This window comes from Bubalus kerabau, chromosome 2 (genome assembly GCF_029407905.1).
Source record: "Bubalus kerabau isolate K-KA32 ecotype Philippines breed swamp buffalo chromosome 2, PCC_UOA_SB_1v2, whole genome shotgun sequence".
NCBI classification, from domain to species: Eukaryota; Metazoa; Chordata; class Mammalia; order Artiodactyla; family Bovidae; genus Bubalus; species Bubalus kerabau.
This window is the reverse complement of record NC_073625.1, coordinates 125,581,477-125,606,525: the sequence shown is the minus strand read 5'-3', so window position 1 is coordinate 125,606,525 and position 25,049 is coordinate 125,581,477. Positions and strand designations below refer to the sequence as shown.

The following is a 25,049-nucleotide window of genomic DNA, read 5'->3' as shown; positions in this document are numbered from 1 at the left end:
AGGTGGGCAGGCCCTTCTGACTCTTCCTCTCTCTTCCCACTGGTCTGCTTACATCCAGTCTCCATCTCTTGAGGAAGTTATCTGGTTTCATCTAAATGCCCAGGCCCTACACCTGCTGTATCTTCCTCTGCCTTTGACCAGGAACAAGAAGAAGGGAAAAAACAAAACAAAGCAGTTGAATACCTGCAATGACAAAGGCGGTCACTTTGTTAAAGACTCAGTGACACATTAAGACTCTCAGTCCAGTAGCAGAGGAAGACAAGGTGACCAATGACATTATGCATTTATAGGGACTAAGCACAGAGTGACAGATGTACTCTGTAGGGGCAACACATCCCCTGGAGGTAGTGGGAGGGGCAAAATGACCTCTGAGAGGGACTTTCCTGGTGGTCCAGAGGCTGACTCTGTGCTCCCAAAGCAGGGTGTCTGGGTTTGATCCCTGGTCAGGGAACTAGATCCCACTGCTGCAACTAAAGACCCTGCATGCTGCAAGGAAGAATGAAGATCCAGTGTGCTGCAGCCAGGATCATGCTGAATCCCGTCAGAGGTGTCTGACTGTTTGCGACCCTGTGGACCATAGCCTGCCAGGCTCCTCTGTCCATGGGGTTCTCCAGGCAAGAATTCTGGAGTCGGTTGCTATGCCCGCCTCCAGGCAACCAAGATCAACATAGCCTAAATAAATAAATAAATAATATATTTTTAAAAAGGAGTCTCAGAGGTGATGTTTAAGGGGAGTCTAAAGAAGCTAGGTAAGGGTGACCACGTGTATGGAGAAGAGAGAAAAACCTGTACCAGGCAGGTAAGTGGGGCAGTTAAGGTGTCTGAGAAACCACCTGACCTCAAATTGGCTGGAGGGCTAAGGACTGGCAGGCAAAACCCTGAAGGGCTATGCAAACCACATGAAGGAGCTTGGCCCGATGGGTTTTAAACTAAGGAGAGGCCACACCAAGTTGGTTTTTATCGTCTATCTTTAATGCCCCTGTTCTTATTATTTCTCCAGTAGCTTCTTCATACCCTCTTGGTCAGCTGTGACAGATTATGAGTTCTGCACACTGGAATGTTCAAACTGAGACCAGATGGTCACTCAGCAGTGGGTGAGTAGTCAGGCTGCCTGGGCTCAGAGGGGCATTTCAGCTTACCATGTACTTGCTCTGTGTTAAGAGCAGGCTACTTCACCTTCCTGGGCTAGAGAAAATACCGCTGCCAAGCTCAAAAGGGTTCTGGGAGGGTTAAATGAAATATGGATGAAAAAATCCTTAGAATATTGCCAGGCATATGTAAGGTCAGAGAAAGGACTGGCATGAGCTACACAATGGCCTCTGGGAAAGGGATGGTCCTGGATGCAAGAAAATGGGGGCACCACAGCCTAGCCTTGTTCAGTCTTTTGTGCCATCACTGGACCTACGAGACTGCATCTGTAGGGCTTCAGGCCACCAGTGTGCAATCCTCTGGTCACTTATCCTCCGCCCCATCTGAAATTCTGTGCTTCTTTTAGTCTCTGAATTCGTAAACCTGTATTTCTCTAGAATTGTGTCTGTAGCTTTACACAGCCTTCCTTTCTTTCCCAAGTCCCTGCACGCAGCAGGTTTTAATAGGGTTGTTGAGAGAAGTGTGAATACAAAAGAAATCAGATCAGCACACGAAAATGAGGCTTTTGATTTGAGTTTGCACTGATGACAAGACTGCACGCAGTTCGCCAAGCATCCAATTTATGACTTTGCCTCTTACACTCCTGGTGAGTGCCTCCTGAGTAGAAATTATCTTTTGTGATTAACTTTATATAATACTTGTGCTAACATCAGGCCCACCTGAGCATTCCATAAATATTTCAGGAGGGGTGACACAGTGATCTTCCCCAACACACTCATACAACAGTTTCAACATAATTAGGAGCATTTCTGGATCTAACACAGCACTCTTACAATGTGTATGATGAAGGAAATGAATGGCTCTAATTACACCTTATTAAATCTTATTAATCCTCATTAGAACCCTATTATTCTTTATAAGTGGGTTACTGGGGAAGGAAAAAAAAAAATGCTGGTCAAGTCCCGTTATATCCGATGGGGAATGGTTGAATCCATTCTTACTTTGCATGATACCAGGAATTTTTCATATTATACAGTACCACTTAGAATGTCGGTTTGCTGAAATACTGAGGATAGAATAAGTGAATTGTGGTGTAAGAGAATAATCTTTTTAAGCCCCAGAACAAAATGTCGTTAGGAGCTCACATTTCCTATTTCAAACTATACCAGTTGCAAAGAGAAAAATATTTCATTACTGAACTTCTCTATTTTCATATTTTTGTATGAATAGATGAGAAACTGAGAGCAAGAGAGATTAATTTGGAAGCAGAAATGTGTGAAGTCAAAGACTTTGCACCAAGAATATGCTTGATAAATGGTTAAGTGCAAAAATATGTGTTTCTGCATTTGTTTAATTCTTGGTTAAAAAAAAAAAGAAGTCACACCAAATCCCAAAAGAACCAAGTTTTGGAGATTTCATGAATTACTAACTCATGGTGTACTCTCAACATTTATTAATATGAATTAGGAGATGAGGGCCTCCTCCTTGGGTGGAAAAAATCATGGGATCAGTCAGGTGACCTAGACACCAGAGGTGGGTTCAAGTTGCTTGCTGTTTTTGTGTTGGTTATTTTGCCTGACTTTTTACCTCAAATGTCAACGATGGACTACAATTTGTTTTATGAAGACCTTATAAACCTGGGAGAATGTGCTTTTACGATGTGCTGGGGTGAGGAATGATTAGTTTAGACATCAGGAAGCAGGACATAAGTACAAAGAAACGAGTCTCCAGCCTTGGCGTGCCTTGCAGGCAATGGCTGATGCACATGATAGGCCCCTCACATGGTGCTCACATTTACAAATATTAGAGCAAAAAGTCCTACACAAACCTTCCAAGAACACTCTTGCCTTTATTCAAACAAATTCACCCAGTTCGCAGATTTTTTTTGAAGCTATAAGCACGAAGTCTGGGTTTCTGGATAGGGCTGTTAAGTAAATTCCAGGGGTTCGTTTATTTGAGCACTGGATGGAAGGAGTTGCCTTGAAGCAACTGATCAGCATGGCTATGCAGGGCTCATTGGCAATCAGAACCTTCCAGGAACTGACCGCCTACGGGGCCCGGGGAAGCTCCAAATCTCTTCCCAGGGTGGTCCGCGTTGCCCTCTGACATCCAGCCAGGCCGACTGGTCCGCGGGAAGGAGGCAGTCGGGCTCCTGCCTGCAGACAGGAACATAGGCTGGGAGACTGAGCATCTGGCTCCCGCGCCGGGATCTGTGGCGGGCATGACCTTGTACGAGTCTTTTCTCTTCCGAGAGCTTCAGATTTCCCGTGTGAAGTGGAAGGGCTGAAAGTTGGTCGGGGCCAGTTCCGACATCCAGTACGTTTGAACCTTGCTGGGAATCCGGGGCGGGGCTCACGAGCAAGATCTCGCAGGGGGATTCCACGGCAGAGCTCGTCTACCCGGACTCAACCCCCTAGTCTGGCGCCTTAACAGTGGACGCAGGTTCCCTCATTTTTTTCAGTAGCCCCTCGCCCCGGCCGCTTCCTCCTTCCACGTCTCCTTCCTCTTCCTCCAGGGCAGGCAAAGGCTCCACACCTCCCTCTTTCCCTTCCTCCTCTGCAAGCTCCCCGCATTCCCCGCGTCGTCTTCTCTTCCTCCCAGGAAATCCACCGCCCTCGGTGCACCCACCTTGGGCCCGGGCCACGGCCCCGAGGTGGGCGCCCCCTCCCCCGTAGGCGAGCGCCGCGGCCCCGCGGGCACCCGCCTTCCCATACCTTACATGGACAAATGCGTGCAGGCAAAGTCAGGAATTCAGGCCCGTCCTGACGTCAGCCTCCAGCTCTCAGGGCACCGCACGGGAGACCGAGGGGAGGGGGTGGGGACGGTGGGAGGAAGGAGGGGGAAAGGCACCAACCAGCAGCCGCTCCAGCCTTGCCGAAGTTTCACTTTTTGTCTGTGGGTTCGCTCCCGGGCCCCGCGCGAGCTTTCCCGGGATAAGTAGCTTTAGCGAGCGGGGGAGAGCTGGTCGCTGCAAGGTAAGGGCTGGCTGCGCGGCCCGGGGCGCGGGGCGCGGGGCGCGGTGCGGGGCGCGGGGCCGGGCCTGGCCGGGGCTGGGGACAATGGGAGGGGGAGTGCCTGGGCACCTCCTCCTTCGCCGCTGCCTCCGCCTCCAGCCGCCGCCGCCGCCGCCGCTGCCCCGGCCGCCTCCTCCCCGAGGTATTGTTGCAAATCCTCCTTCCTTCCCCTCACCCTCCGCCCGCGGGCGCCTCGGGAACCCCCAGCCCTCCCCGGCGAGAGCGCCTCCGGGGTGGCAGGAGAGCCGGGCGCAGGGCACCCAGCGCGCGCCCGGCCCGGGCCGCAGGGCCCGCGGTGCGGAAGTGCCGGCCGCGGCGCGATCACGGGGTGCACGCGTGGGGGAGGGGGACCCCGAGTTTTTTGGGAAGCCTCGGACGGGGGCTGGGCGGGCTTGGAGGCCTTCCCTGCGCGCCCCCTGCCCGGGCTTTTCAGGACTCCCAGGGGGCGGGGCCACACCCAGCAGCTCTGCGCTTTCGCGGAATCACAGTTGTCACTGGGGAAGGGGCCTAGGAACCCAGGCATCAAGTTCCCCCATTTCCCAGCTGGGGCAACTGAGGCCTAGAGAGCTGAGTCTCCCCAAAGTCTCTCACTAGAGGCAGAGCCGTAACTAAAATAAATGGCTCCCGACTCCTGGCTCCTTTTCTCCAAGCAGTTCTCCGGCACTCACTGTGTGCCGCCCTGTGCTGGGTTATTGGGTCCAGAGGCTTTTAGGGCTCAGACTCTGCCCTCAGGAAGCGCTCAGTCAACCGAAGAACCAAACCTGACCCCAGACAGAAGGTGCTAAGTCCTGGGGAAAAGGCACGGGGCGGGGCTTGGAGACAGGAGTTTGGTCTCCTGGTCCTTCATGAGGGATCAGAGGCTTCTGAAGGATGGGGGTTTTTTCTGAAGTTAATGACTAGGGACAAGGAATGAGGGCATGTGCTGGAGGGAACTGCAGAGGCAGAGAAGACTCAAGTGTGGAGAGTGGAGATGAAGCTGTAACTGTTACTGTGCTGGGGGCACGGGGTGGGGCAGCGTGGGTACATAAGATGGGATAGTCAGCAGAATTGTGCTTGAGTGCACTGGGACAGAGGGGTGTCTTTGGGACTTTGGGGTGCTGGAGGAGCTGAGGATGTTTCTGGCTTCCTTTCCCTTCTCAGTGATCCACGGCCTGCTCACCCTGAACCCAAAATGCAAAAATTTAGCTTCACCTTTGAGCTTCTTTTCTAGTCCCAGACTCATTTAACTTTGTATCCAATCCCCTCTTTCTGTCTCCTACCCCCCTTTCTAAATTGCTTGCTTCCCAATAAGCCTCATTTTTACTAAGGTGTTAGTGACTTAATGGCCTACCTCTTTGAACACAAGAGCATTTTAAGAAAGTTAAGTGGGAAGAGAAAAAGCAGCTAACACCCTCTTCCCTCCAACTCCCCTCCCCTCCTTCCTCACCCCCACCTTGCTCTTACAGATAGGGAAATATAAATAAAGGCCCAGAGAAGGTGGGTGCCAGTTCTAAAGTCTACAGTAAATTTTGGTAGCTGGTGGAAGGCCAGAACTCTCAGTAGGGTTCTCTGTATCCCATGACCAGCCTTCTTCCTTCAGGGTCTTTGTCTGCACCAGGGTCAGTCAAAAGGTTGCAAGGCAGACTTCCAACCTCAGCACTCAGGCTTTAGAACCTAGAGTATAGATTCTAGGTAAGAAATACATAATTGGGGTTAGCTGTCTGAATAGTGAGGGTGCAAACCTGGAGCCCTTGGGTCAGGCAGCCACCCAGGGTCATGCTCCTCCTACACAGTGGGTGGGCCTGGACCTGGCTTTGAGGATTGGCAGGAGGAGAAACTGCTATTGAGCTGGTTACTATGATTGGGACTGACGGAGTAGAACCCTTCTTGGCGGGACATATTCCAGTGAACAGTCAGTTCCAGACAGTGGTTGATGGGACAGGAGGCTTCATTATGAAGGTCCCTAAAAATGCCAGGCATGGATATGACTTGAAGTCATCATTTGAGGGTTTTGAGCAGGCTGGGACATGAGCGAGAAGGGAGGAACTGGCACTGGGTAATCCTCTGCCGCCCATTCCAGTGAGAGAGGCAATAATCTGGCCTAAGAATTATCAGTGAGTGTTTGCTCATTTACTCCACATATATTTCTGCTTACTACATGCTGTTGGCAAATGTGAAAATTTTATGGCAGATTCTTTATTTTATTGAGACAGATAACTTGTGTTTCATCAGAAAAAATATACTTTTTCACATTTTATATCAGTGACATTGGGTTGTCTTATAATCACAGATGTGTCATAGTTGAGATCTTTGGTAACGATGTATTTTACCATTGATAGCTTAGAGCTGATAAAATTTGTTAATCATACCCTTTATGAATGTACAGTGCTTTGCACTTTATAAAAGTTTTCCATCAAATATTCCATTTGAATCTCAAAAATCCCCTGAGAATTGGGCCTGGTGACCCTGTCATCTCAATTTTATCTCTTGCCTGAGGTCATCCAGTTAATTAGAAATGAACTCAAAATAACAGCCCAGAACTTTGACTCTGGGTGTTAACATGTGACTACCCTGCGGTGGAACTAGCATGGGTTAATTGGGAATAGAAAGAGTCAGATGGAATTTAATTTCAGAACTATTTTGGGGAGTTTTGACCAAGGGCAGAGTGTAACTCACAATGACTGGGAAGCTCTGTTAGCCCAGAGATTTAATGCATTAAATAGAAAATGGGCAGGGGGATAGAAGATGCCAGGTAACATAATAAAAACAGAGGATGGAGCACGCTGCTATTACACCGAAAGAGAGGAGCAATGGATGAGGCACATGGGTTCTGGAGCCTACCTGCTGTGAAGCAGGAACTGGCTGGTCCTACGAATATAAAGATTAGGAGGACATGGTCGGTCCCTGTTCTGGGGCAGCACCTGTGTGTGTGTGTGTGTGTGTGTGTGTGTGAGTGTGTGTGTGTGTGGTGCTATTCTAGGGCTATGTTTTGGTTGCACTGAAGTGGTTCAACCTCAGGGAAGCTACCAGAAGGAGTGGTGCCTAAAGAGAGCCTTTAGGGCCAAATATGAGTTGCCTAAGTGGAAAAAAGACAGATAGAGATGAACCTGTTAGGCGTATGCCAACAGATGTAGGGAAGAAGGCCTAAGTTTGAAAGGCCAGCAGGAATGGAGTGGTGGGAAATGGAGAAATGGGAGGACTTTCATTTTCTGGTAAGCAGATATAAATTTATCTTGTGGGTTGTAGGGGCCATTAAGGGGTCTTGAGAGATTCGCATGAAAACAAGGCCCAGTAAGGGCTCTGGAAGTATCTGTGGGATTAGGTATTGGCATGGTAACCACAGGAAGAAGAGTAGTAACACATTTAGTAACTGGTTGAGTGGAGCTGGTGCGCTTCCTGGTGGCTCAGATGGTAAAGAATTTGCCTGTAATGCAGGAGACCCAGGTTCGATTCTTGGGTCAGGAAGATCCCCTGGAGAAGGGAATGGCACACCATTCCAGCATTCTTGCTTGGAGAATTCCGTGGACAGAGAAGCCTGGCAGGCTACAGTCCATGAGCGACTTTTACTGCTACCACTGAGTGGAGCTGAGACTTTGACCCGGGGCAGTATTTAGGAGTCCTAGCTCAGCTTGTGCATCGGTGGGTGGGGACTTTTCTTGGAATTCCGCATTGGAAGGCTGCACCCAGGCTGCAAGAAGTGAGTTGGAAGAGGTGAGGAAAGGGTAGGCAAAGTTGCGGTGCATGCACGAAGCTCCGATCTGGGTGGAGATTCACGGTCTTAAAGGTGTGTGTGAAGCAGAGGTGGAGAAGGGAAGAAGAAACAGAAGTGTGGTGTGGGAGTCTGTTGTAGATGGCTTAGATGCATGGAGGAAAATGGTAGTGGCTTCTTAAGACAAGTCACACAAATGGGAAAGGACACTGATAAATTGATGAGGACTTCACCTCTCCTGACTTTCTACAAATAGGGTGGGTGGCTGGCCATGGGTTAATGGGATTCATGCTTGGAAACTGGTAAACCACAGAACTGAGGCTAGAAAACACGTGTTTTTTTTATCTTTCTTTCTTAATAATATATAAAATTTTTGCCTATTTACTGTGTACTGACATAATTCTCATATCGATTCATCAAAGTAGGTTTTATGATTATCAATCTCATTTTGCAGATGAGTAAATGAGTGTGGTCAAATAAGATTTGTTATTGTTTAGTTGCTAAGTCATGTCTGACTCTTGCGACCCCATGGACTGTAGACCACCAGGCTCCTCTGTCCATGGGGTTTCCCAGGCAAGAATATTGGAGGGGGTTGCCATTTCCTTCTCCAGGGGATCTTCCAAACCCTGGAGAAGTTCAACCTGGAGAGTTCCACCCTGGATTGAAGTCGCTTTTTCTGCATCTCTTGCATTAGCAGGCTGATTCTTTACCAGTGAGCCACCAGGGAAGCCATGAGTAAGGTTGAAGTGAAAGTGAAAGTGAAGTCGCTCAGTCATGTCCGACTCTTTGTGACTCCGTGGACTGTAGCCCACCAGGCTCCTCCGTCCATGGGATTCTCCAGGCAAGAATACTGGAGTGGGTTGCCATTTCCTTCTCCAGGGGATCTTCCTGACCCAGGGATCGAACCCAGGTCCCCCGCATTGCGGGCAGATGCTTTAACCTCTGAGCCACCGGGGAAGCCCTGATGGCTTATGTAAGTAAGGTTACATAACCACTAAGTGAAATGGCCAAGTTTTGAACCTTTGCCTGATCTACAGCCTCTTCACCACTTTCTTCTTTTTCCACAGAAGGAAAAGTGCAAATTGTGGATGAAAAATTAATCAGTCGATCTAAGAAAGGATTGGAAAATTTTATTTGAGCCAAATTTGATGATTATAACTTGAAAGAGCATCTCAGAAAGTTCTGAGAACTGTTTCGCCTGTTAGAAATCCTCTGTCCACGGAATTCTCCAGGCAACAATACTGGAGTGGGTTTCCATTTCCTTCTCCAATTAGAAATCAAGGCTCAGTTTTCTAAGTTTTTTGAGACAGAGGGCTGTACGTCACATGATGTATTATGGACAGCTAATCCAGATCTAAGCATCATCCTGGTGGGTCATGTGAAACCTTACCAGATCAAGAAGGAATGTTATCTTGTAAGGAGTTGTCTCCTTGGTGCTAGGAGAATGTTGCTCTTTATGGTTGAGCAGGTATTCCTGCCAGTGGGGGAGGTCTGGTTGAGCCACAGTGCAGAAGCATGGTGCACGTGGAGGGGAGAGAGAAGGCCAAAGGGCAGAGAAGAATTTCTATGTTTACATTTCTCTTGTATAAAATATGAATTGTTTCACAGAATCACCACCGTCAGGGTTCTTTGTCAGATTTTCTCTCAGTACTCACTTTCATGGGGCCTCAGTGGGATCATAATTGAGGGTTTCCCAGGGCCAGCAGACTTTTCACTTCTGTGCTGATGCTGCCCCAGCCAGGGAGGAGTAGAGGGTAAGGGGCTGGGATGATGGGCTGAAGATGATGGCAGTGGTGGTGGTGGTGGGTGGGCATCAGGAGGGCTTTTGTTACTCTTTGAGCAAAGGAGGGTGTTGTCGATCTGTGTTTCAGAGAACCCTGGTTGCAGAGTCACAGCAGGTCAGGGCCAGAGATGGGGACACCACTTAGGAGGCTGCTGAAATGTTCCTGGTCGGTAAATGCCGAGCCTGCATCAGGTCAGCAGAGAGGGAAAAAGTTGTTTGCTGTTAGAATCTTATCAGGGAGCTTAGTTCCTATTCTTGTTCTTCTAATTATTTGCCAGCTTATCAGCCTTGACTGAAACAACTGTGTTATGGACACCAAAGCTTGTAGGCAGCAGAAGTGGCAGGCCGGCACGCAGCTTATGCCTTAGAAGTTGAGGACTGGGGTCTTGATGGCCAGAGGGACACTATTCCTCCTTTTGTGAGTGAGGAAACTGAGGCCCCAGGGAAAGGACGGAAGTGCTCAGTCACACCCTTGTCAGCTGAGCTGGAGCTGGGCGTGGCCCTTACTCTCTTTCCTGTGTTCTTTCTTTCAAGGGTGTTTTTGATTCTCTTTTTGCTGAGCCTGGCTGGACACATTCCTTCTTCATTCCACCCCCACCCCACTCCCAGCCCCAGGGGCTTTGCTTGGGAGAATTTGGGAGGGACTATAACTTGGAGATCCTTGTTACTGGGCTTGAACTTTGTTCTTTGCCCTTAGAAAACAAAGTGATTCAGAGAGTTCAGTTTCAGTGTCCTTGTGGTTTGGGGATTTATTTCTTTTTCTGCCACTTAGGCCCGTCACTTGTTTGCAAGAACTGAGCTTCTGACTCCATGATAACTTCAAGGTTCCTTGTCTGTGACTGTCCGCACTCTCATTTCTTTTCTAGTTCTACTTATTTTTGCTTGCCTAAAGGTTTTCAGGCTGCCAGTATTAGATCCCTTACAGGGTAGATCCTGCTCTTTTTTCTTTCTGTCTTAAATCTGTCCGTCACAACCCATCTCATAGAACCCATTAGCATTTCACAGCCTTCGGAGCACTTTTTATGTGGTGAATGTGTTTTATGGTTGTTTTTATTACTTAGCTCCCAATTGCCATCCAAGAGATGGGTCGGCAGGATCAATCTTGTCTCCCAGAGCGTGAGCAAAAGTTCAGTGGTGAAGAACCTCCGCTGGGATGCTTAAGTGGTAGTGTGAGAATCAGATCCCCAGCTAAAGCTCCTGTCCTGCTCTTTACTTCACTTTTGCTGGTGAGCAGGAGATAATTGATGTGAAAGTCCTGAGTAAGCCCTATGCTCAGGTGAGAAACTGTTGTTATTTCATAATGCGCTAATTAGTAACAGTAGCTGCAACTGAGAATCTGGTTGGAGGCCCTAGAGGGGTCTGAGGGTTGGGCTTCAGATGCTATCATTTCAGGAGTACCATCACCAACTTGGTTTTGGGGGTAAGAAAACCAAGACCTGTGTTTGAGCCACCCATTAGCCCTGTGATCTTAAGGAAGTTCCAGAACATCCCTGAGCCTCAGTTACCTTTGATTATAGATCGTATGATCTACCCCAATGCGAAATGGTTGTGTAGTGTGTAATGTGACTGTGAAGTGGTTGCATGGTCAGTCACTCAGTCGTGTACAACTCTTTGTGATCCCCTTGACTGTACCAGTCTCCTCTGTCCATGGAACTTTTCAGGCAAGAATTCTGGAGCGGGTTGCCATTTTATACTCCAGGGGATCTTCCCAACCCAGGGATCGAGCCCAAGTCTCTTCTGTCTCCTGCATTGGTAGGTGGATTCTTGATACATGTGGCTAATTTTTGGTGCCCAGTGAAGTGTCTAGCCCACAGGAATGGCACCTTGTCCTCCTAGAGCAGACTATGGGATTTAGACTTGGGAGGCTGCAAGTTCAAGTCTTAGCTGTGTTACTTAATGGAGGGTGCTCCCTGGGGAAGTGACAGGAGATTTGGTGTACTGACTTACTCAGTTTTAGACATCTTGTTCAAGAGGGTACCACTGTTGACAAATGTCAGGTTGCAAAGTGGGGTGAGTGCCGCAGACATTCACAGGCACTTCCAGGCTGCACAGAGAGATGGTTTGTCACCAGTGAATGGTTGTCCAGTGTTTCTTCTTCTCCACTGTGACCATCCCAGTCTCTCTTGGTTTTTAAAATTATTTTTATTTAATTTTTTTAATTTGAGAAAAATCAGGGGCTTTCCTGATGGCTCATCAGGTAAAGAACCCTCCTGCAATGCAGGAGACTCAGGAGACTCCATTTGGATTCCTGGTTTGGGACGATCCCCTGGAGAAGGAAATGGCAACTGGGTGCCATTTCCTTGCCTGGGAAATCCTGTGGACAGAGGAGCCTGGTGGGCTACAGTCCAGAGGATCACAAAGACACAACTGAACATGCACGAGTATCATAAGGTGATACTATTGGTTGGTGGAAGGGGATCACTTAGGAGCTCTTAGTGGGGCAGGTCCACTTTGTCTTCCCCATCACAGACTTCTGGCAGCATGGTATGGCGGTCTCTTTGCAAATCTGGGCGGTACTTGTTCTTTTGGATCCCGTCCCAGATGCTGCTGAGGATGACCCAGGCGTTCTCCTTGATGGTGGTCCACGCATAGGTGGCCTGCTTTCCCGGGCCGTATCTTGCTTCATCGCCGCCGCGACCCCTTGGCCGTCTGCTGCCGGCTTCACATCCACAGTCTTGGCGAAAGAGTCTGTTACTGTGGAAGCAGTTGCGGGCCTGTAGGTTCCTGGGTTTGGCGCTGTGTGTCTATTTGTTCCTCTCCAGGGCGAAGCTGGAACATGACCAGCTCCTGATCAACCATTGCATATGTGCGGCAGCTCCTTTTGTTGTGGAGACGGAGACCAAGGCCCTGCCGGGGTCTGGACCTCTGTTGGATTTGGTTTGTGCAGTGTTTGTGCTCTATTCCTCCTGCAGTCATTGCTCTTGTCCATCTTCTCATCAAAGCCCCCTGTAGTTCACAGGGAAGGCTGGTACTCAGGGGCTGTTTCAGGCCCTCCTCAGAAACTTGTGTGGGAACCTTTCATGGGGCAGGTAAGCACGAGGGGCACGACAGGGCAGGGTTGTTTCACTCAGGTTCACCTGAATCCAGAAGTTTGCTTTGGCCTCCTTCCATCCCCACTGTGGGCAGTTTTCCCGACATAGCCATGGTCAGCATTCCTTAGTCACTCAGGCCATCAACCAGCAGCTCTGTTGCCATGGTGCAGGGAGCTCCAGGAGGGAGAGGTACCTACCCCATTCAGAGATGGTTGTGGGCATGTGTATTGCCAGTTCCTTGGCATTTTTGGGAGCCTGTTTTATTGTTTGTTTAACGTATTTATTTGGCTGCACTGGTTCTTAGTTTTGGCAGGCAGGATCTTTGATCTTCATCACAGCATGTGGAATCTTTAGTTTTGACATGCAAACTCTTAATCGCAGCATGTGGGATCTAGTTCCCTGACCAGGGATCTAACCCGGGTACCCTGCATTGGGAATGCTGACTCTTAGCCACTGGACCACCAAGGAAGTTCCTAGGAGACCACTTTTTGAACTCGAGGGGACTCCTGCCCTTAATGTTAGTCTCAGTTTCCTATCTGTAAAAAGGACTATAGCAACAGTGCTTGCTTCAGAGGTTCTGGTTTTCCCAGGACATCCCTGTATGCCTGTATCCTGGTGTAGTAGTAGAGTATTTCGCTCTCAGAGGTGTTCTGATTGAAGGTTACCCTACTTGTTAGTACTGAGTAGGGTTGTATAAGTAGTATGTATAAGGGTAGGCCTAAAGTAAAAGCCAAGAAATGTTTGTCAGAAGAGATGCTATGTGCTCAAGTAATGTTTGTTCAGTGAACTAGTTTTATAAAGGTTAAGTTTGAGGATATTTGAAGGGAAAGTCTAGCTTGTAGGCAGTTAGAGTTTATTAAGGATGATAAAAATGTGTTAATACCTGTTTAGAATATAAGGAAGTGCCAGGAGAGTGGTATGGATGGACTACTGCAGGTCTCTGGAAGGTGTATAGCAGCTTGTTGGAGGGGCTGGGCCTTGAATTAAACATTGAGGGACAGAAAGGCTTAGTCGAAGATTCCATGGGGCAGCTAAAATTGCTCTGGCTACTTATAGTTAAATAAGATCGAATCTCTGTCCATGTGTGTATTTTATTTATTTTTTATTTTTGGCCATGTCACTCCAGGGATTTTAGTTCCCTGATCATGAATTGAACCCAGAGCCCCTGCAGTGGAAGCTTGAAGTCCTAACCATGGGATCTCCAGAGAATTCCCCATATATGTATTTTAGCTGGGTTTTTTAATCTGTTATTTTCCATCCAGTAGCCCACCTTCATGAAGATCTGTAGCTTTAAGTGTGAAAGCCTAGTGCGGTACCAAGTCCTGTGCCAAGAGGTCACCAGAGGAAACTGTACTTATTCTTCTAATGAATTTCCAGAGAAAATGCTTCTTGTTTAATTCCCAGGAAGAAAACAAAAACATGAAAAACAGTTGGCACCTAGCACTTCTGTCTTGTTTGGTATGAAAACCAGTCCTTTTCAGGAACTGGAGAAGGGAGTTGCTACCCCAAGGGCAGGGTGTGCCCTGACTCGTGAGAAAGGCAAACTGCAGTGACCTGGAGGGTAAGGAGACCTTTTCTTAGAACGAGGTGAAACTCAGGTCAGTTTTCCTGTATTCTGGTTGTTTCCAAACTGGATTTCTCTTCTCGGCTGCAGTAATTTCCCTTGGAGACTAGGAGGGTGCCAGTAATGACAGCTGGATGGGACCCTCAAGACCCCTCTGTCTATTGGTTTGATGCATCTGTGTGTTCATTCATTCCACACGAGATGCCAGGTGTACCTGTGAATGAATGAGTGAAACTGTAGTCTGGGTTTAGGGGATGGAAACATGAATGCTGTGCCATCCCTGTCTCCAGAAGTCAAGAGAGGACGTAAAAGTATCTGCAGAAAATATCTGGTGGCTCTAACTGAGCAGTGACTAACTCTAGGGACTCCGGGGAAACTTCACAGATAAAAAGTGTTATTTGATGGAGCCTTCAAGGATGAATGGGGATTTGTCTAGTGAGATAGAGAAGGAGAGGATCATTGAGCAAGAGAAATAACATGAGTAGGTGAGAAAGTGCATGTGCTGCACTGTGTGCTAAGTTGCTTCAGTGGTGTCTGACTCTTTGCGACCCCCTGGACTGTATAGCCCGCCAGGTTCCTCTGTTCATGAGATTCTCCGGGCAAGAATACTGAAGTGGGTTGTCATGCCCTCCTCCTGGGGATCTTCCTGACCCAAGGATTGAGCTCACGTCTCTTATGTCTCCTGCATTGGCAGGCTGATTCTTTACCACTAGTGCCACCTGGGAGGCCAAAGTGTATGCACTTGGAAATTGGAAATTCCAAATCCTTGTAAATTGGATTCATTGGGGATGGACTGCAGAGTAGAAAGGCCATGGAGATGAGGGTGCAGGGATGGGCTTAGGTTGAGAAAGGTCTTGATTGCTGACTGAGGACTTAAGACTGTGCTATGAAAGGAGAATCACCTAGGGAAAGGAGGTGATTAGGTCTGTGTTTTAGGAAAGTGATGGGTTATGGATGGTTAAAGGGGGTGGTTAAAGGGGACTTCCTTGGTAGCTCAGACGGTAAAGAATCTGCCTGCAGTGGAGAAGACCCAGGTTCGATCCCTTGGTCAGGAAGAACCCCCAGAGGAGGAAATGGCAGCCTACTCCAGTATTCTTGCTGGGAGAATCCCATGGAAAGAGGAGCCTGGTGGGCTACAGTCCAGGGGGTAACAGAGTCAGACTTGACTGAGTGACTAACACTTTCACTTTCAAAAGTGGTGGTAGTGGAGATGGTGAGATGTGTGGTCATGGTCTAGTCCCAAGATACAAGTTGAAAAGGAGTTGAGACAGTGGATATGAGGGACAGTTCACTGGTGGAAATAGAGGTCACCCAATCTCTTCACTTAAACAAGAGGAACCCCAGGTCCTGAGCAGGTAACACATAAAGAGTCCAAAGCCTTGGTTCCATGATAACCCCCTAAGTAATCCATCCTCTGCCCAGTGTCTTTAGAAGGGTGACAGATGCTTAGTGGCTGAGATCACCATCTGTCAAGAGGAGAATCTCTGTCACTTTTTAATTCTATGAAATCTTTTTTTTAACGTTTGTTTATTTGGTTGCACCGGTCTTAGTTGCGGTATGTGAACTCCTAGTTGTGGCATGTGGGATCTAATTTCCTGACCAGGGATCGAATCTGGGCCCCCTGCACTGGGGAGCTTGGAGTCTTTGCCACTGGACCACCAGGGAAGTCCTGGAACCTCTTAATTTTGAAAGAAATCGGCTCCTTCTAGACTTAGTGACTCTTTGATCACTGGAGATACTCAAGCACTGACTGATTGGGATGTTACAGTGGAAATCAGGCACTGGTTGAAGACTTGGTGCAGAATATCTTAAGTTAGTTAGTGGTAGTCACTCAGTTGTGTCCGACTCTTTGTGACCCCATGGACTGTAGCCTTCTAGGCTCGTCTTCCATGGGATTTTCCAGGTAAGAATACTGGAGTGGGTTGCCAGGGTTCCAACATGGGTCTCCCGCATTGCAGACAGATTCTTTACTGTCTGAGCCACCAGGGAAGTCCCTTTGAGGTCTGTTAGATCTGACTTTTTTTTGAAGCCCTTCCTTCTTCCCAGCTTCCCTCCTTTCCTTTCTTCCCTTCTTGTAAAAGATACTTAACAATCTTACCTGACTTACCTCTGTCCATTTGGCTCCTCAGGATCATTTTAGCCAAATTGGACAAAAGGCAGAGACAGTTAAAAATGGATGATTAGGGATTTCACTGGTGGTACAAGGGATAAGAATTCACCTGCTAAATGCAGAGGACACAGATTCAATTCTCGGTCGTGGAAGCATTCATAAGCCACGGAGCAACTAAGCCCGTGTGCTACAACTACCGAGCCCGAGCTATAAAGGCTGTGAGCCACAACTATAGAAGCCTGTGTGCCTGAAGTCTGTGCTCTTAGCAAGAGAAGACACCGCAATCAGAAGCAGTAACCTCCGCTTGCCACAACTAGAGAAAGTCTTGAGCAACAACGAAAACTCAGTGCCACCACAAATAAAATAAATAAATTAATTTAATAAAAATTGCCAAGGTAGTAAATCTTAAACATTCTTACCACAAGAAAAAAATTGTAAGACTGTATATTAACTAGACATATTATTTAAAACAACAACAACATAGCATTAAAAAAAAAATAGGTGATTAGGCACCAAGAATGGTGGGCAGAGTAGCAAGGGGAATAACCATTTGGGTGCCAGTAAGTTAATACTCGCCAGGCCTGGGGAAGTGGCCTAAGCCAGCCTGCATGATCCTGATCAAAATGAAATCCACCATACAGTTAATGATGCCAGTTGTCATTTTTATAGTTGCTGTTGTTGAGTCAGAAAGTTGTGTCCAACTTGTTTGTGACCCGATGGACTGTAGCCCACCAGGCTCCTCTGTCCATGAAATTTCTCAGGCAAGAACACTGGAGTGGGTTGCCATTTCCTTCTCCAGGGATCTTCCTGACGCAGGGATCAAACTCGAGTGTTTTGCATTGTCAGGCAAATTCTTTACCACTGAACCACCTGAGTGCTTTACAGTTTATGATGTGTTTTCCTACAAATTACAGGTAAATCCTTACCATAGTCCTCTAAGTAGTTACTATTATTGTTCAAGTTTTACTGATCAAGAATGTGAGGCTTCTTAATTAAATGACTTATGACCAAAACTAGCTGGATATTGAATCTTGACTTCAGCTTTAGTTTTCTGTTTGCACAATTTCAGATTCTTCCTGTCCCCGGCCTGTGCAGATCCCTAGGACAGACTCTAGCTTTTATTCTTATTGATATCCTTAAATCTGTTGTGGATCCTGATATGCGGTAAGGATTTAATAAATGTTTGTTGAATGAACATGTGAATAAATAATATAAATGAAGTAATAATGACAACTTGAATTCTAAGAATATCTTTAGTAGCAATAAAAATCTAATTGAGCTCCCTTAAACATTAATTTGTTATCAAAAGACAATGAGAAAGAACTCATTTAGAATACATTTACTCAAATTCATTAAGAAAAAAAAAGCGCTAAAAAAACCCCTCACCAAATTCTTGCCTGAATACCTCTGTCAGATCTCTTAGGGACCTATAACTCTGATCTTGACCCCCTGAAAGGGCCTGTCTACTTCTGTTTGTGTACAGTGTTTCCTTCCACTTAATATTATTCTAAGAAATGCGCCTCCTTCCTTTGGCCTGGTCTTTATATTTATCTCTTATATAACTCAAGATTTGTCGAATTGACATTACCTGTGGGCACTGGGCTACTATGGTGACTCAGCAGTAAAAAATCCACCTACAGTGCAGGAGCTGTGGGTTTGATCCCTGGGTAGGGAAGATCCACTGGGGAAGGAAATGAAAAGCTACTCCATTATTTTTTCCTGGAGAATTCCATGGACAGAGGAGCCTGGTGGGCTATAGTCTGTGGGGATGCAAAAGAATTGGACACGACTTAGGAGCTAAACAGCAGTATGTAAGTGATATATAAGTGATATGTGGGCATCAGGATAGTTTTCAAATTTTAAAATAATACAATTCAGTGAGTTAAAACATGCAGTGTAAACATCAGTGGATAACTTTTACTTCTAAATTATTTCTTGAAGACAATGATTTCTTTGGCACTTCCACTTTCCCTTAAACTGGTTACTATCTTGTCTCCTGTATTATGTGGTTATGTGATTATATGTCTTATCTCCTCAGGGATGTAGGAGAAAATGCAAGTGTGGCTGGGGAGTCAGACAGGTTTGGATTCAAATTATGGCACTGCCTCTTGTCATATAATCTTATACTGGTTACTTAGCCTTTCTGAACCTCCAAGTGCTTATCTGTGACAGGGAATAGTAGTTCCTTCCATGTAATGTGACTGTGGGAGGGATTCTGTGGTCAGTGTTGGAAGGCACCAAAGCCTGCCATGTGGTCTGCTGAAAAACACCCTGTCCTCTGCTCTCTGTTCCCCACCAGATGATAAGACAGCCAAGATCTTTCTCTTATATTTCCCCATAGAGTATGACCCATGCAAGTAGACCTTAAATACATGTTTATCAGCTGGCTAAAGAACTTTTAAGTTTTTTCAAAAAACAATTATAGGCACAACTACTGAATAGTTGTTCTATTACTTTTCATACAATTTGCCATTCAACTTCTAGAAAGGTTGAACTAATTTAAAGAGTCATTAGCAGTGGATGAATGTACTGGTTTCTTAGTGTCTTCCCTAGAATTTAATTTTATAACTTGCATTTGTCTGCTAAATTAATAAGAAATCATATTTTGTTATTGTTGCAATTTGTCTTCCTTTAATTACTGAGAATAATTCCTAAGAAGTGGCTTAGAGTTTATATGTCCTCTTGTGTGAATTGTCAAATAGCAATACTTAAAAATAGTCTGGGCTTGAGAAGCTCCATATGAAAGGGCTAAAAATGTTTAGTGTCTTGAGTTACCTAAACTTGAGCACCTACTATGTGGCAGGCACTCTTCCAGGGGCTATGGCTACCACAGAGGAAAAAAAAAAAAGTGAATAAAATTAGTAGCCTCCACTCCAACCTCCTCAGGTAATGTAGGTGGTGGCTGAGATCTAGAAAAAAAATTACTGAAATCATTCAGCTTGTTTAGTAGCAGAACCAACCGTTTATTTGAACAATAATTGTAATTTCATATGTTTTGTATTGGTAGCCTTTTAAGCTATGGAAACATCCTGGAAATTGCAGAATTGTGATATTCAGACAACACCTGCAAACTGTTATCTACACTGAGAAAGCAGAGTCCTGGTTTTTGGTTGAGACAATATGATCACCCAGTTCTTCAGTCCTGAGAAGACAATGGCAACCCACTCCAGTACTTTTGCCTGGAGAATCCCATGGATGGAGGATCCTGGTAGGCTATAGTCCATGGGGTCGCTAAGAGTTGGACACGACTGAGCAATTCACTTTCACTTTTCACTTTCATGCATTGGAGAAGGAAATGGCAACCCACTCCAGTGTTCTTGCCTGGAGAATCCCAGGGACAGAGGAGCTAGTGGGCTGCCATCTATGGGGTCACACAGAGTCGGACATGACTGACGTGACTTAGCAGCAGCAGCAGCAGCAGCAGCAGTTCTTCAGTCTCATATGTAATTTCTTCCTACAGCCCTTTACCCCTTATATTTACATGCATTCTTAAATGAATAAACTTGTTTTTAAAATAGGGCTAGAAGATAAACTTACCCCCTCTAAGCTGTTTAGGCCAACTCTGAACCTTTCTGGACATGTTTGTGGTAAATGAGAAGAGGTGACATATTTCTCTATTGAATAAAATAGTCAATTTAGTTTTAATAAGGCAGTTATCATCAGGTAATAAAAATTCAACTAACTTGCCATAACTATCTTGTTTAAAGTCAATTAAGAGCCTCATATTCCTCACTTACTGGGTAAAATTTAATAGAACTTCAGTTAAGCATTTATTGCTTATTTAATTCAAAATTAAGTTAATCACCACAGTTGGTAACAACCACTGAGTATTTAATTAACATTCAGCAAACTATCTTATTAAGTCTAAATTAGATACAGACAGGTCTTGTTTATCCCCATTAGTTTGCAAACACCATTTCCCTAGCTCTCGCCCCAAAGGGCCTTTGGTTTTCCCATGGCTTTCTTCTTCTGACTTGTCATCTTCATTTTCATCTGCTTGACACCCAACTTGGGTGAAGGATGAGGAAAAGAGGTAGGAGTCTATTGTGTTATGGGAATTTCTGGCTTGGGGGCACAGCTGAGAAATTTTTCTGTTCTGTTCCATTCTTCAAGAATTGTCGAGCACATTCTCTGTGTAAGACATTCTTTTGAACATTTCAGAAGATGTGGAGGAGGTCATGTTGACATATTTGGTTTTATGTTCTCATCTTAGAAATGAGATGATGGGATTTAGTACCTTCATTTAGCACGTATTTTTTGGCCTACGGCTTGTAAGGCCCTCTGCAGGGTGTCAGAGATACCATAATGGTTTGGACAAGGTCCTTGCTGTTGAGGAAGACACGTAGTCTAGTTTGAGAGGAGGGGTGGTGGAAATATTGGATAAGATGCTGCTATAGGAGCACTGAGGTCCCTTAGTGTTCTGTGAGGAAGGATCCTGTAGCTAAGGAAGTTTGGAAAAGTCCAGACAAGCAAAATTAAATGGATATCTTTACTGTGCGACTTTTCTGAGTCTTTAGGAAACTAATGTGCATTGTAACCTTCCAAGAGGTTTGTTCTCAAGGTTTTAGATCCTAGACTCTCTATGTCACCAACCTTTTTTGCCCTCTCAGAATGTTTCTTGGTCTTAGTCTTTCAGTGTGCTTTGGGAAAAACCACTGTGAGCCCTGGATCCTGTCTCTTGGCGTCTCAGCCTAGCAGGCAGACACCCTGGTAACCCATACAGGGTTGGAAGTTCTAATTTGTAAGAAAGATGTACAGGAAAAGTTGGTGATTTTAGACTTTTGGTGGGGTTGAAGGTGTGAAATTCAAAGCAGACTTTCCTGGTAGAGAGCTGGACTTGTGAGAGAGACACAGTTTGTATCAGTGGAGAGGCCCGGAGGATTGCCAAAGAGTCTTCAGGAACAGAACCATGAAATTCTGACACAGCTGATTTGATCACGACATCCCAGCACATGGATCCAACTTAGACCAGTTTTGTTAAATAACCTAAATCTGGAGAGGTAAGAGGCGGCAGCCTTTGTGGTGCAGAATGCTCTGCTTTAGGCCTTGTTTCAGTTGAGCGACTGCCCGTCTGGAGAAGGGGTCCCTTCTGTGAGGCATCCTGATGCTGTGTCTGGGGCAGAATCTTTGTCCTGTGAAGAGTGAGTCTCGGCCCCTCCATCTGGCAGGTCCAGTTTCCGTTTGCCTCATCGTATCCCACTTTCTCCACCTTTCCTTTCTCCTTAGCATCCCTTCTTCTGATGAGTCACCTTGTCTGCATTTCTCATTCTCATCCATCTGTATCATCCTCTCCCTCTGAGGCAAGTACCCTTTATGTTCTTCCTGACAAGTACTTTACTTCACTGAAAATAGTGCTACCAATTTTCTCCTCTTCAGGAGCAACCAGCAGATGGAACCTGATGGATGGAATGGAGGATAATCTACAGATCTGGTCCTCCACACTGGGGAGATTTGCCCCCAGGCTGGGTTCCTTCAGTACCTACCTTGTTAACCATGTGTGTATGGAAGGCAGCATAGGCACAGGAATGGGAACTCAAAGTCCTGTTTCTGGGCATGAGTTTTCCTCAGTCCAAGCCTCAGTTTATCCATCTGTGAAATGCTCAGGTAGGCTAGGTCTCTTTTTCCAGTCGTTTCAACTAAACATGTTGAGTGTTAGCATTTGGTCCAGTGAAGTCAACATTCACTGGAGTCGGTCTGGGCCATTTGATGAGACATTTATCTTCAAGCCTGGCGATATGAGGATATGGGCAGTGGGCAGAGTTCCCTGTCCACACATGGGAGGTGTGGTTCTCCTACCCGCAGCCTTCTTCTGGAGTCATTTTCCTTATATTGCTTGTTACTTTTTAGTCGTATTTCCTCCTCCTCTGCCATTCAGGCTTATCTATTCTTTGGCAACACACTTCTTGCTGTAAATGCTCCTCTTCTATTGCCCAGCCAGATAGCTCCCTGTCTCCTTTTTCCCTCTTGGCTCTGCCCATGAAGGATGTCCGCTCTGGAACTTTCTAAAGACAGATGGCTACTGTGATGGGTCAGATCGGGGAATGGCGGTCCTGGCCAGCTGCAGATCCTTCCAGGAGACTGTTCTTCAGAACCATTTCTTTATTGGATAAATATACTTCAATGAATGAGACCAAGTCTTGCCCTGGGGGAGCCCACAATGGAACTGAGAAGCTTTTAGAGTTCTTGACGCCTGGGGGAAACCACAGCCAGTGAGGAACATTATTCATTGCAGAGGAAGGACTTTGGCCTTCTAGAATTGGGCAGTGTGCTGTTAGAGTCTCAGCATGAATTCTTAAGCATCTAGGAAAACTAATCACTTGGAAAGCTGAAGCTTGTTTTGCAGACCTTGAAAAGGCAGCTTGCATGTTTCATTTCACCACCTACCTGGACAGACACTTTAGGGATGCAAATGTCAGCAGGCAGCTTGGCAAGTGGCTCACCAGAGGCCATAACATTGGCTGGTGGTGCATACTATCAAGGTTGACGTGTCAGCGCACGTAGGACACTGCATAGACCCAGCAATGCCATTGACATGTGAAGCTGCCATTGGAAATGGCAGTCAAGTTTGGTTCTGCTCCAGGAAAGACTTTTCCAAAGTTAGGTATTTACCTTGTGACTCCTTTGACTTCGTCTCTGTATTAAACACAGTTCTCATCTCTTGGTCTTTGTGATTAGTTGTTTGGATTTCCCCGGTTATATAGGCCTACCTGAAGAATACAGAAGCATTTTGAAAGCTTTGATCTATATAACGTTTGAAAGCATGGGTTTTGGAGCTAGGCTGCGTCCTGGCTCCACCATTGTTAACTTGACCCATTACCCAGTCTCTTTAGACTTTTGTTACCTCATCCTCAGAATGGGGAGAAGAAAATTACCTGTCTTCTAGTTGTGAGGATTAAATGAACTATGTGAAATGCTTAGAACAGAGCCTGACACATGCCAAGTAACCATTAAATATTATCTGCTGTTATATGTTGGTGAAAGCAATGGCACCCCACTCCAGTCCTCTTGCCTGGAAAATTGCAGGGATGGAGGAGCCCGGTGGGCTGCAGTCCATGGGGTCGCTAAGAGTCGGACACGACTGAGTGACTTCACTTTCACTTTTCACTTTCATGCATTGGAGAAGGAAATGGCAACCCACTCCCGTGTTTTTGCCTGAAGAATCCCAGGGACGGGGGAGCCTAGTGGGCTGCCGTCTATGGGGTCGCACAGAGTCGGACACGACTGAAGCGACTTAGCAGCAGCAGCAGCAGCTGTTATATGTGTTATAAAGTCAGAAAATTGTGGTTTGGATAAGATGTTACAGGTGAATGAGGTTTTGTGTTTTCTCTCTGTGTTTTTTATTTTTTTTGTCTTTTTAGATTTTTTGTTTTGGAATAGTATTAGCTTTATAGAATAGTTGTAAAAATTGTACAGAGAATTTCCATCTATCCTTCACTCAGTTTCTCTCATTTTTGACCTCTTACATTAGCATACTGTGTGTGTGCTCAGTCGTGTCCAACTCTTTGAGACCCCATGGACTGCACCCTGCCAGGCTCTCTGTCCATGGGGATTCTCCAGGCAAGAATACTGGAGCGGGTTGCCATGCCCTCCTCCAGGGGATCTTCCCCCACCCAGGGATCGAACCCATGTCTCCTATGTCTCCTGCATTGGCAGGCAGATTCTTATCACTGTGCCACCACATTAGCATAGTACATTTGTCAAAACTAAGAAATGGATGTAGGTACATGACTATTAATGGAACTGGACTCTATTTAGATTTCACCAGTTTTTCCATTAATGTCTTTTTTCTTTTTTGCAGGATACACCTCAGGGTACCACATTACACTTAGTTGATATTTCTCTACCCTAGAGTGGCTTTACAAGTGTTTTTTTAATAGCTAAGAAGAAATTCTTTACACAAAAGCCTATTACAACATGTAACGCTGAACCAATAAACTGGAGCAGCTGTGGTTGAAATGGTGCAGGACTGCAGGACGGGACTGACTTTCTTGCACTTCCCTACTTTTTCTATTTGAATATGCTCTGGTAAAGTAAGGCTTAAATATCACCATAATACAGTCTCTTTGCTTCCAGGGAAGAGACTGAGGCCCCAGAATGGGGAGTGATGATCCTAGCTGAAGCTGGAAGCCCAGTGAGGGTCAAAAAAAGGATTGTGGAAATACCCCAATTTTGTCCCTGTTATTTAATGGATGAGTGAACAACAGTTAGGGACTCTGGAAGATCTGGGTTTGGATCCAGGCTCTTCCACCATATGTCTCAGTTTTCTTATCTGTAAAGTGGGTTCAGTGGTCAATGATACCTCAAACAGTACTTGATACTCACAAAGTACCACCGTTTACCTTATGAAAGTTAAGTAAGCGAAGATGCTTACTTTTAGCATAGCCTGAAACATCGTAGGTTCTCAATATATATTTCAAAAAAAAAGAAGCCTTGAAAATTAGAAAACTTTATCCTTAGAACTAATTTCAAGAAGGCAGGGACAAATTGATATGAAACAAAAACCAGTCCTTCATAAGGAGATCTGCGATACTTGGAAATGGAACCAGTGTTTGCGTTTCTGATAAGCGGGATATACTGTCTGTTTTTATTCTTGGAGGCTTTTATCATACAATACTACATTATGTTGCAGTCTGACTTTCACACAAATTGGATCCCAAAACCTCTTACAGGAATTAAAAATACAAACTCGTGGGCAGTATGTGTTTTATAAATTACAGAAAACAGTAGTGTAACGGCATGGCATAGTGAGCACAGTGAAGGCTGCGGCGG

At 46.0% G+C, this 25,049-nt stretch overlaps 1 protein-coding gene across 15 annotated transcripts in view; it reads left to right on the top strand.

The window, feature by feature from the left end:
- Positions 1-3,380: 3,380 nt before the first annotated feature.
- LPP (LIM domain containing preferred translocation partner in lipoma) overlaps positions 3,381-25,049 on the top strand; it is a 757,468-nt gene continuing 735,799 nt past the window's right edge. For 6 of the 15 annotated variants that reach the window (XM_055568757.1, XM_055568737.1, XM_055568754.1 and 3 more), the window contains exon 1: positions 3,922-4,064. The gene's annotated coding sequence lies outside the window, so the exon portion shown is untranslated. The other 9 variants (XM_055568743.1, XM_055568741.1, XM_055568750.1 and 6 more) reach the window with 8 other exon arrangements.